Raw genomic sequence first — 13188 nt, 5'->3', positions numbered from 1 at the left:
TTTTGTGATGACGATATCTTGTCACGCTACATCTTTCTAAGGAGTGAGTTGGTTTTATCATTTGGTGGTCTGTTGTTTGTTTATTCATTTCTTTGTCACTAAGGGAGCGTGTTTTTCTTTACCAACATTACCACTACATATGTGTCATGCACCTTGCCTAGCACTAATCACTAAGCGGACATATTCTGGAAATCGGTCAGCAATTATCCCATGGGTAATGTAACTTACCTGAAGTTGTTGTTTATATTATTCTGATTACGCATTTAATAGTATGTAATATTTTCTCTTTTATAGGTTTCCCCCGAGGAAGGGACAACAAGGTCCCAAAATGCATCGTGCACTCTAAAATTGTTTATGACATAAATGATGAAATATAGTGAAATATTATGTTTATCAAGCATACATTGTAATTTCTGTTAACATTTCAGACAATATGAATTGTCATGAATAAGAAATGTTTATTGTTTGACTCATTTTTGATGCAATATGAATGGAATAATATGTCTTAATGACATGAACGAAAGTTTATCGATGACTATCATTTGGTTGTTTTGAGCATCGATAAAGTTATTGTTTTTTTTTTCATAACCCAGTGAACCGTGTACGGTGTCAGCAAGTTCAAAACTGCACACACAGACAGTGCAGTGACAGGTCTGGGACACATATTAAAGGCTTCTTGAGTGGGTGGCACAATCCATGCTGCAGGCCCACTAGTAGCATTTGATTTACAGGCCCTGGACACACACAGTGCACAATACTAGGGAATTATTGGTAAATCAAATTATCCAATCATGGATAAAACAATCAGTAGCACAATTTACTCAGAGAGAATATGCCCTTTAGCACTAAATAGCAGTGGTAAAGTGCCCATCTTCCTAAAGCAAACAAAAATTAAGTAAAAAAATAGGAGGCCAAAAAGTCTGGGGGTAAACCCACTAAAAATGCCACGTGCAACACTTCTCGTACCTCATGGTATCGTACTCTCTCTGCCTAATCAGCCAACTTGCAAGGTGCCCATAAAAGACATGAGCCCTGCTTGGAAACTGTGTAACCACGGGTGGTAAATGTGTGTGGTAAGCCTCCATGGAAAAGGGAATACCTAGTTAATACCAGTCTGCGAGTAATTCTCATCACATGTGGTTTACCTTGTAATTGTATCTAATTACTGGTACAAAGTATGCACCTCCCCAGCACTGTTCAACTTGTAATCGGGCCATGGTGGGCTACTTAAAGTGGCTAGAAATAGATTAAGAGCGATAAAAGGACCAGTTATCAGATATCGCCATATATACAAATACATTGCGGGGATACTTCACCACACTTTAACTTCAACAAAAGACATAGTTGCAAGAATCAATCTGAATGTAATAGGAATAACTGTGACATTTTATTGTAAAATTTTAAAGCTCTTTCCTAACCTTTGAGAAACACAAGGCACAGATATGGCAGAAATTAGAATTAATTTTATTTTCTAAATGCTTTGAAACCATTCATAACATAAGGCACTATTTAAACAAACACTGAACACAAAAAATGATGTATTCTGTTATCAGGTTTTAACACTGATTCGAATTGATGGTCCAGCCCTCCAAATCCTATTTGCTTTACTAATCACAGATATTACCTTAAGCAAAGTGTAGTGTATGTGCTATATAAGTTCCGTTGCACTGTGAAGTTCATATGTATTTTTCCTTCTACTGAGGCTGTTTTGGGGGGATTGGATACACTCTTGGGCCTCATAATTGCATGAAACCCTGAGTTTGCACATCCGAAATGTAGCTATCTTAATCTCTGTGCAGATGTTTTTTTGTTGTTGATGTTTTGAAAACTTTTTATTTTTAAACATCAGTAGGTGAACGTTTACATTGTAGATTTTTCATTATTACAGTCAGTAGTTACTTTCAGGGAAACAAAGATTACAATTAGGGAGTTCATTCTCCAATACCACTCCTCCCTCCCCCTCCATGGATTAAACGTGGCCTTTCCCATTGACATATTCTTAAAGTGAAGAAATCCGCCGACTACTTGCTAACCCTGTGTGCTGGGGTGTGTATTGTCAATCTCAGCCCCCTTGATTTCTAGGTTGAAATATGTCAGTCATGCCTGCCATATTTTGGTAAACTTTTTAGGGCATCCTCTGGCCGTGTACGTTGTCTTCTCGACCCCCATATATATGTCCATACTGGCTCACCATTCCACTGCGTGGGCAGGCCCTCTGCTCCCCAGTGCCTGGCAATGTCTCTTTTTGCAACTATCAGCCCTAGGTTGCTCAATAGGAGTTTGTGCCTAGGGAGATTAACATCTGTAGGGATGCCAAGAATAACATATTTGGGTTCCATAGGTATCTGTGCCTCGAATATATCGTTAAGTTCCTTTACTATTCGTGACCAGTAGCTTTGTACATCCTGACATTCCCATAATGTGTGTGTGTAGGTGCTTCGGTCTGTTTTACAGTGTAGACCCTTGGGCGTTTCTGCTCTTCCCATAGTGTGTAGTCGAGCCCTGTCATAGCATACCCTGTATAGGACTTTAAATTGTACAAACCTTAATCGAAGCTTAATCGCCACCTCTCTTGGGTGCAACAAGGCCGCCTCACAGTCGATGTGATCTAGTGGACCCATGGTATCCTCCCGTTTAGACCTGAGGGATATCAGTCTGTCATCGATATTGTTTTAATTAGAGTTTTATATGTCCAGGAAACCACCATTGAGGGTATTTCGTCTTGTACCTTCCAATGGTGCATATTCGGGCATGCCTGTAGTGTCAATTTTGTGTGCCCTCCGGGCATGTTGCAGTTGTAAGTATTTGTATTTTTGAGTATGTGTCAACTGATATCCGGTTTGAAGAGCCGCAAAGGTGATTAAGTCCCTGTCTTTGAGTATGTCACCCACTGTAGCGATCCCAACCATGTCCCTGCCCCTGAAGCCCTGCAATTTCGCAAATTCTGGCAATCTCTTACCCTCCCAAAGTGGTGTCGCTTTTGTCAATTTCTTTTCCCATCCCATCTGTCACTCCGCCCCTTTCCAGGCCTCAATCGTCCTCTGTGTGGCAGGTAGTAGGTCTTGGACAAAGATATAGTGGAGGAGGGAGTGTTTCCGAAATTGGAGCCTTTCCAAAGCGTACATGTGGTGATCTCCTGCAGCGTGTCCCCATTCATTAATTGCAATTAAATGTGCGGCCCGGTAGTACGCTTGGATATCCGACAGGGTGATTCCCCCGTTGTATTGGTTGCGCTGCAATGTTTATAGCGCCACTCTTGGGTGGCCCTGTTCCATAAAAGTGTACGGAATTCATAATTGAGTGCCTTGAAAATAGCCCCTGGGACTCTGTGGTGTGTGTTTTGGAGAATGTTTAGTAACTTAGGAAGCGTTGTCATTTTATACATAGCCACTCCCCAGCAGCATCAGAGGGAGCCGTCTCCACCTATCCACATCTTCACGGAATTCTGTCAGAACCCGCTTGATGTTATGTTGAAGGCAATCAGCTTCATTAATAGAGATGTACAGCCCCAAATGTCTGAAGCCCTCTCTGGTAATGTGGAGGTACCCCAGTATTGAGCGTGTATCAATGGAACCTCCCGCGGGGTACAGACTTGACTTTTACCAGTTTATATTGTATCCTGAATATTTGCCATATTCCTTAAACAGGTGCAGAATCAGAGGGAGTGTGGTATCAGGGTTGGTGATATTGAGCAGGATGTCATCTGCATAGAGCGATATCCGTTTGTCTTTGAGGTGACCTCCTGTATCCTGGAATCCACGGAGCGCTGGATGAGCTCTAACCAGGCATGCCAATGGCTCTAGTACCAGGGCAAAGAGCAAGGAAGACCAGGGGCAGCCTTGTCTGGTTCCTTTTATTATGGGGAAGTCAACCGAATTTACCCCATTGACTCTTGCTCTAGGGTTGATATAAAGCAGCTCCACCAAAGTCATGACTCCCCATCCAAACCACACACGGACTTACCACATAAAAGGCCAGTGGACTGTGTTGTAGGTCTTTTCTGTATCCAGGGCAAGGAGCACATGTGGGGTAGACCTATTCTTCACTATGTCTAGTCAGTTGGCCAACCAACAGAGGTGGAAACATGTGGCTCAGCTGGGCATAAAGCCCAATTGGTCGTGGTGGATGAGGGATGTGATCACCGGTAGTAGTCGTGCCGCTAGAATAGAGGCCAAGATTTTTGTTTCATAGTTGAGCAATGATATTGGGCTTTAGGATCCGCACCTCTTTGGGGGCTTACCTGGTTTATGAATAACCACCACTGTGGCATGACAAAGGTCTAGTGGGAGCGGTCCCTCCTCTTGTGCCGCTTGATACATATTTAAAAGGTGAGGGCCTAGCAGGCTAGCATTTTGCTTGAAGAACTCCCCTGGTAACGTGTTCTGTCCTGTGGATTTTCCTGATTTTTGTCTATTAACTGTGTCTAATATTTCTGTCAGGTTAATAGCCGTCTCAAAGTCTTCCGTATCATCCCGTGTCAAAGTGCTAAGGTACTCTGCTATCTGAGACTTGTCTGCTAGTGGCCAAGCTTTGTATTGTTCCATGTAAAATTGTGCGAATGCCCCCGCTGTAGTGTGTGCGGTTACGTGTATTTCTTCCGTCTCCTGGATCTTGGCCACCCAGCTTGCCTCTCTCTCCCTTCTGCCCAGACAAGACCGAATCCTCCCCAGCACTGTCTCCCGACTCAGTCGGTGGTAAGTGGCCTGAATTTGGGTCTGTACCTCGCGCTCTGTCAGGGCTTGAAGTTCCCTGCATGTAACTGCAATTTGTCGTATCAGAGTGGCCTCTGCATCTACGGTAATACCTTTCTCGAGTTCCAGGAGGTTACATTCCAGAGTTTCTACTTGGCGAGTTTCTTCCCTCCTTTTCTGCGCTATTACGTCCTGTACTCTACCTCGGATCACTGTCTTATAAGCCTTCCAAAGGGTGGCAGTCGAGGCTACTGAACCCTCATTCTCTTGGAAGGGTAGTTCAGTCTCCGTCCTTATCACTCCAGTTACTGTATTGTCCTGGAGGTCCCAGGAATTCAGTCTCCAATCTGACCGGTGTCTATGTCCCCTGCCTCCCACCATCAGCCACAGTTGTGAGTGGTCAGAGATTCCTCTTGCGAGGCACTCCACCTTTTCCACCGCCTGCCTGCCGGGGCAAAGAAATAATCCAGTCTGGAGAAGACTCTGTGGGCCCCGGAGAAGTATGAATAAGTGTGGTCTATTGGGTGGTGTCGCCGCCAGAGGTCGGCCAGCCCCAAAGAGTTCACGAATTCGGCCAATGGACTGGGTATACGGGTTCCTGTGGTAATGTGTGTGCGGTCAAGGTTTGGGTCGATTACGTCGTTGAAGTCACCTCCAATAATGTGTGTGGAGGGGCGAGATTCTAATAATATCTTAGCTACTGCTTCTAGGGTTTGAGATTGCAGTTGTGTTGGGGCATAGACACTGATCAATGTAAGCTCTTTCCGTCCCCAGGTCCCCAAGAAAAGCGACAAAAGTCCCACCAGAGTCTGTCCAGATCTTAGTTGCATGGAAGGAGGGAGTTTTCCTAATCAATATGGCGACACCCTGAGCCTCTAAGGAAAATCCCGCATGTGCAAGTGTTATGTAGGACCCCCTCCATATAAAGGCGCAATGTGTACCCATCAGGTCGGTTTCCTGCAAAAAGACAATGTCGGGCATAAGCTTCTTGACGTATCTAGCTACGAGTCCTCTCTTGATCTTACTACCTAGCCCGTTGACATTCCATGTAAATGTTGTGTAAGGTTCCTCATCTATCGTGCGTGCGTCTCTTTTTCGTCCCTATGTATACAGGAAGGCCTGCCTGCTTGTCTTTTTTCCCCTTGTCCCTATCTGCAACTCTGGCACTACTACTGCTGGCTGTATGAAGAACTTGCCCACAGGCATGCATAATGGTAAATCTTTTATCCCTCAACCTATCCCCCCACCCCACTCTCTCCCACTTCCCATGCCCATCCCCTGAACTGTCAACATGACAAGCCGGCGTAGGTATAGCCTGAGAGATCTGTATTCTCTCCCCTTCCCTATACCCTGTAAAATGCTAAGCAAGCCAATAAAAGATATAAACTTTAGGTAAGTCTTTTCGTTCAGAAACAGTGAACGAGGTAATGTCTTGGGGGCTCCTTCTCGTTCAACAGTTAGTCTGCCATCTGCATAGCCTGTGTTTCAGCCTTCATGACCGCTCTTGTCCTGCTGCTGGTGCTTGTTCTCTAGATTTCCTGTCCCAGTATCTCATTCTTCAAACTGGTTAATGTTCTTGAGAAGTGGGTGATCGCTGTCCGTGTCGGCAAGTTACTCCTTTTCCGAAGGTTCTGTGTGGGTACTGTCCCGCTGGCTGGAGTATTCTTTATTAGCTTTGGCTTGTGTCGAGTCCTCATTCGAGCGCATCTTCTCCAGCGTGTGTGGGATCCCCTTCGGGAGGGTCCCCGTCCAAGTTCTGCACCCCGTGAGTAGGCATCTTTTTCACTCTGGTTTGGTTTCTGGTCGTGTTGATGCGTCTGAGTTGCGACCCTCCGAGCCTTGCCTCACGCCTTGGAGGGGGGAGCTCCTCAATTCAAGCCCATGCTTTTTCTCGTGACTGGAAGAAATGGGAGTTGCCCTGAAAAATGACTTTTAATTTCGCAGGAAAGAGTAGCATGTACTGAATTTGCAGGGCTCTCAGTTTAATTTTCACGGAATCAGAGGTGCGCCTCATCTTCTGCACTTCTCGCGAGTAGTCAGGGAAGATCTTTATTTTCGCGCTGGCATGTTTGATTTCACCAATACGCCGTGACTCTCTAAGGATTGTAACTCAGTCTTTAAAGTTGAAAAATCGAGCAAGCAGTGGCCGTGGAGGGGCGCCGGGTGGTCGTCTTGCCTTGGGCATCCTGTGAGCTCGCTCGACTATAAAGCAGGGTGAGAACGTTGCCGCTGGGAGGGAGTCACGCAGCCATGTCATCAAAAATGCTCGGGTCTGAGCCCTCTGTTACCTCAGGAAATCCAATAAAGCACAGATTGTTCTTGCATGCCCTGTTTTCTGCATCGTCCACTTTCCATGCTACCTCTCTCATGGTCGCCTTTAGGTTGGTAACGTCTGCTTTTAGGTTGCCCGTCGTATCTGCCACCTCCGAAATACGATTTTAATTTTGGGTTACCATTTCGGAGATATTACGCATGTCTTGGCATAGGAGGGAAACCTCCAACCTTATTTCTGCCATTTTCCCCTCAATGGCCTGTCTGGAGGCATGGATCGCCCGGAGGATGGTCGCATTGTTCGGCGGTCCTTGGGGCTCTCCCTCCGTCTCTAGTGGTGGGGGGAGCACCTTTGTGTATTTGTCCATTTTGCCCTGCTTCTGGGGCTTGGATTCTTTATCTCTTGCCATCATCTAGCTGTTGGGATTGGACCTCTTAGTAGACTTCAATTTTCTTCTCTACTCGCTTGTGGTAGACTCGGAGGGGAGGTGTTTTGTTGCTGGCCCAAGGAGTGGGCAGGCGGCCGATCTCTGATGTCTGGAGGGAGTCTCGTACCCAGTGGATGGTGAGCGGTCTCAGACCCAGGCGATGTCTCTCATGTAGTTTTAGCACCCCTCTTTTGTGCGTGTCTGCCTGACACGGCCGCTCGCTCTGTCACCTCTGCCACCACCACTGTGTTACGTATGGGCTTCTACCCTGCGTCCAGTGTAGTCTTGCATGGTAACACTTCAAATTTGATGTGTCTTCCTGTGAGGAGTGCAGTCTGCACCTGGCGTTAGTTGCCACTCTTTGGCCCAAGGAGACTCTTATGCTTGGCCTCAAATGTAGCTCTGTGTCTCCTTAAATGCCAGGTCTCTCTTCTGTTGTACGTGAGACCTGTCTTATTCTTGGAGCTCTTCCTGATCCTCACCCAATAGCTACTCTCAGACCCGCTTTCTCTATCTGGCAGCAGCGGCGGCAGCCTCAAGGGGTATACCCCAGATGCGGTCTTCCCACGTCTATTTCTCTCTCGCGCCACTGGGCTCCAAGTTTGTTGGTTCCGTTGTCGACGGGGGGGTAGAGGCATCTCTTCTCACCCCCTGCTCCCACCAATGGGTGGCTCAAGGTATTCCTCCCCTCACCTCTGGTTCTCACAGCATCCCCGGAGCTGCTTTTGCCCACTGCTCCGCATGTTTATTTCATTTGTCTCCAGCCTCCGGGTCCTTCTTCCTTGGACAGCTGGGCCACGTACTACTGGTCGGAGGATCGGGAAGGGCGCGTTTTACAGGATATGGCCTTGGGTGCTTCAGCTGATTCTAGCCTCTGTGCCTGTGCCGGGATCAGTATAACAAGGGGCGAATGGCCGGGGGGAGACCCGTCTGAACCGCTGGTACCTGCTTGTCCGGCAGCCCCTCTTGCCTTTGTGTGGCCTGCGGCTCGTTAGCTTTGCTTGGCCAGGTCCAGCACCCGCTTCACCCTCTGGTGTCTCAGTCGGCGTAGGGAGGCCCTTCTGCCTCACCTTACGTCCTCTCCAGTTGAATCGGGGCAAAGCTTCTCCTCCGTACTCCTGTGGTCTGGTCTGGATAATGGGGCCTTCCTCTGCTGCCCTCCATCTGTCGATCCTCCACCACGCCGACTTGTTGGCCAGCGGGGTAGCCCCTTTCTCTCGCCGACTCCGAGCCTTCTCTGCCTCCTTAGAGGGCCTCTGGAAGGCCTCTTATGTTGCGTCTGTGCTTCTGCCCTGTTGGTGGTTGGATGAGGCCCAGTCTGCCCGATCTCATCTGCGCGCAGCCCCTCTCACCTGTACATGGACTTGGTCCTGAAGTCCCACGTTACACTTGATGCGGGCCCAGCTTCTTTACTTGTGTTGCCGTTTGCAGTACATTGAGGCCATAATAATACCAATACAGAGCTAGCCAAATCTGTATTTCCATAACGTATCCCTGCTTTCTATACACTTAAAGATTTTCCTCAGACCATGATTCAAAGTTGTATTTTATTTTTGATAACCAATTTTATTGGATTTTATAGCCAATGAACAAAACAAATCTATACTGCGACATGTTAAACATTTTCGTACAATCATGGTAGAATCGAACATGAGCCACAGCCTCCTCAACCACTGATCATAACCATTCAGTCCAGTAAGTTCAACCATTTGCCCAGATCCGTCCATGATTGGTCAGGCAGCCCCCGCCTCGTAAACAGATCTTTCTTGACCGGCGCACCAATCCACCCATTTGCGCCATTTAGCCAGTGAGGGTACCGCCAAATCTTTCCAGGCCGCTGCAATGTCTCTTTTGGTCACCAATGCAGCAGTCCCCAGAAACAGTTTATCATTGCGGGAACCATCTAGCCCATCCATCACTCCCAGGAGAAGGGCAAGAGGGGGACAATCCAGGCCAGTATGCCACTTAATTCCGCTACAACTGACTTCCAGTATTTGGAGAGGCTGTTGCAGGACCAGACCATATGATAGAAGTCAGCTGGGTCTGCCCCACAACGTGGGCATTAAGGGGATGGGATGAAGCCCGCTTTGTGAAGCCTCACAGGAGTAAGACATGCACAGTGAAGATAGTACATTTGAATGAGACAGAACCTGGCTGACATGGTTTATACCCTGGGGGACATCGGTGCGTCTCTCGAGTCTTCATACAATAATGGTCCAACCCACTGTTCCCATCTGTTCCTAAGGGGGTCTAGAGTGGACAGGGAGTTGTTTATCAGTGATCGATATATTTGGGATATTCCCCCTTCCCCAGGTTCCCCTTGAGGAACTTGGTTTCCTTAGGGCTAAACTCCGGGCCTTTGGAGTGAGTGAGAATGTGGGAGGTCAAGGCATGGCACAGTTGGAGGTATCTGGAAAATGTAGTGAGTTGTAGGGAATATGTTCGCTGCAGCTCTTGGAAGGAGGACGAGTGCTCACCTTTCCAGACGTCTCCCAAGCAAATGATACCAATGAGATCCCATTTGTGGAAACCAGTTAGTGTCCCAACTTCCCGCAGCCATGTGCCGTGCCAAAGGGGTGTCTGTAGAGTAATTTTGCGGCTCCATTGAGTGTGCAGCAGCGCAGATCGCCACTGCTAGGAAAGTGTTCCGGGAGACCGTTGGCAAAGTGTGAAATTGGTGCCCCATACAACAGGGCCTGGACCCACGGGAATCCGAGGCCCTCCAATTCTAGCCGATAGGCCGAATCCGACCATCCACCATTGAACCATTCGTGCATCACCAGGAGGCAGGTGGCCAGGTTGTACAGGAATGGGTTAGTCAGTCCTATTTTCCCCATCGTATGGGGGTTGTTGACAAAGTAGAAGAGCCAGGCGTGGCCACGAGCCTCCCCAGAGGAATGTCGCAAGGACACCATCTAGTCCTCTGAACCAGCTGCGAGGGAGGTGAAGGAGGAGATTCTGGAGGACGTATAGGAGGCAGGGTCAGACCATTTTTTTAATCAGGGCAATCCTGCCAAAGGGGTTGAGCAGAAGGGACTGCCACCGACGGAGATAGTCTTTTGTACGCTTGAGTAACGGGCTGACATTGAGGGTCCAAGTCAGCTCCGGGAGAAGGGCCACCCACAGGCCAAGGTATTTAAAGGACAGTCTCCGTGAGGGAATGGCCGTTTGCCAGTCCACACACTCCCGCGATGCATGAAGGGGCACCAGGTTGGATTTAGCCAGGTTAAAACTCAAACCCGACACTCTCCCCAAAGGATTGGAGTATCTGAAGGCATCGTGGTCCCGATTGGGCCGGATCGGAACGTAAGAGCAGAAGGCGATCCGGTCTTCATGGGAACCATGCCAGCACCACCCCTGCATCTGCTCTTTCGCGCGTATGATACAGGCCAAAGGCTCTATCGTTAGAGCAAACAGGTGAGGGGAGAGAGGGCATCCCTGATGGGTTCCCTTCCTGATGGGAAAGGCGTCGGACAATCCCCAATACACAAGGACCCTGGCAGACTGGCTGCAATTCAGGACTCCCACCAGTTTCCGGTAATGAGGATCAAACCCCGCCCTCTCCAGCACACTCCCCAAGTAGCTCCAGTCAATCGTATCAAAGGCCTTTTCAAAGTTCAGTAGCACTAAGGCTAAATACGGCATGAGCAGATGGCGGTGAGCAAGGGCCACATGGAAGCGTCTCGGGCAATGACGTGTGCTACGGTGTAGCATGAAGCCACATTGATCAGGGTGTATGAGGGTGCATATTACCAGTCTCAGCCGGGCAGCGAGAATTGTAGCGTAGATTTTAATCTCAGTTTTTAGCAAGGAAATGGGATGGTAGTTGGAGCACGAGGCTGGGGTCCAATTTAGGTATAACCACCATGGTGGCCGTGTCTATGACAGGGGGAAAGGTACCTCTCTCCAACACCTCCTGAAACCGGGCATGGAGCCTTGGGATCAAAATCTCCAGGAACGCCGTGTAATTTTCCGCTGGCATGCTGTCCGGGCCGGGAGTCTTGCGGGTGGCCAGTGCCGAGATCGCTTCGCTGATCTCTTTGGGAGTAATGCGCTCTTCCAAGGCCTTGACGTCTCTCTTCGGGAGCCGTGGAAGGAGGACACCCTGCAGGAAGAGAGCCAGCACTTGAGTTACGTTATGCTGTGTACAGCCCAGCATAATAGTTCGCAACGGTCTGCGCAATATCTGAGGGGTGTGTGAGACCTTCCCTCGGGGGTCTCGAATCTCAGGTACTATCCGGTTGGCCAGGGGATGAGTAGCGAGCCAGTGAAGCAGTTTACCGCTTTTGAGTCCCCAGCCATAGACCTGGGCCCCGAAGATCACCAGATCATCTTGGCAGATTCGAGGGAGATAAACCTCATCTCTTCCTGCATTATGTGAAGTTGCCGGCCATCTGCTTCTGCGTTCGCCGTAGCTGTCGCCATTTCTAAGCGTAGGGCTCTAGCCTCAAGCTGGGAGAAATGTTGGTCTTGGGTCCGCCGTCTATGCCTGAGGAACCCCTTGGCGTACCCACGGATTGTGGCCTTACCTGCCCTGGAGCTGGACAGTGCCCTCGTTGGTGTGGAAATATTCCTTAAGTTCTCTCTCAATCACACGTTTGTATTCTGGGTCCTGAAGGAACCATGCATTCAAACTCCACATAGGGCGGGGCATGCCCGTGGGACCCCCTATCTGCATCAGGAGTGGGTAGTGATCTGAAACGCCTCACGCCAGGATTTGGATCTCTGTAACCGACCTGCTGTTTGGGGCTGGCATGAAAATAAGGTCAGTGCTAGAGTGGGTATTCTGTGCGGCCGGTACATGCATGTACTGCACTGTTGTAGGGTGCCAAATTCGCCAAATGCCGCAAAGGCCCAGTGTGGAGGACCAGTCACCAAGACGCATGGCCCCTGCTTTCCTATGGGACGACGGTGAGCGCGTGGCATCTTTAGCAGGCACAAGGACTGCATTGAAATCATCTCCGATCACCGCCAGACTGTGGGAAAAGGAGGATATTGCCGCTACTGTTCCTTGGAGCATTGAGTTTAGTTTTGCCGGTGGGGCATAAATTGACATCCAGTTGATGGGAGTGTCCCCAATGGTACCTGTGAGGGTGACAAAATGGCCCAAAGGGTAACTTACCGTATGGGCTGGTGTGAAGGGAAGGGAACGTCGCAGAAGTATCACCGTACCACGAGCCCCTCTAGTAAACCCCGAGTGCCACACCTTGTCGAATACCTGACGCGCTAGAAAGGGGCAGCTATTTCTCATGAGATGTGCCTCCTGCAGTAAAAGGACATCTGGGTGAGCCCGCCGTCCATTTAATTTTATCTAAGAGTCCGTTAACATTCCACGAGAGGACTCTTAAGGGGTTTACTCCCGTTATGGGGGCTGTATGAAAGGACGGTGTCTGCAGAGCTTGGCCTTGGAGAGTCTATAGAGCTCCACGCTGGTGTCAAGACAGGTGTCTCAGCGAGCTCCCAGGAGTTTGCCGGGTCCTGCAATTATGACGATCTGTTTTTCTCCCGGGGGGATCCTGCAGGTGAGGCGTAGGTCGCTCTACGAGCATTGCGTCTTCTGCGAGACCCTATGCGTCTCATACGGGTGCCTGCTGTCGTGCCAACTCATGGTCCCCTCTGGGGCTCAGGATGAGGGATACCCATCAGCGGGCAGATCGGGCGCTCCTCGATCACCCAGGTGCAAGGTCCTCTGGCATGTCAAAGAAGTGTGTACTATTATGGAATATTACTTTGAGGCTGGCCGGGAAGAGAAGCCGGTATTGCAGGTTAAGGGCCTGTAGCTTCTGCTTCACCTGCGT

This window comes from Triturus cristatus, chromosome 4_1 (genome assembly GCF_964204655.1).
Source record: "Triturus cristatus chromosome 4_1, aTriCri1.1, whole genome shotgun sequence".
Classification (NCBI taxonomy): domain Eukaryota; kingdom Metazoa; phylum Chordata; class Amphibia; order Caudata; family Salamandridae; genus Triturus; species Triturus cristatus.
Note: the sequence above shows the minus strand (reverse complement) of the source record.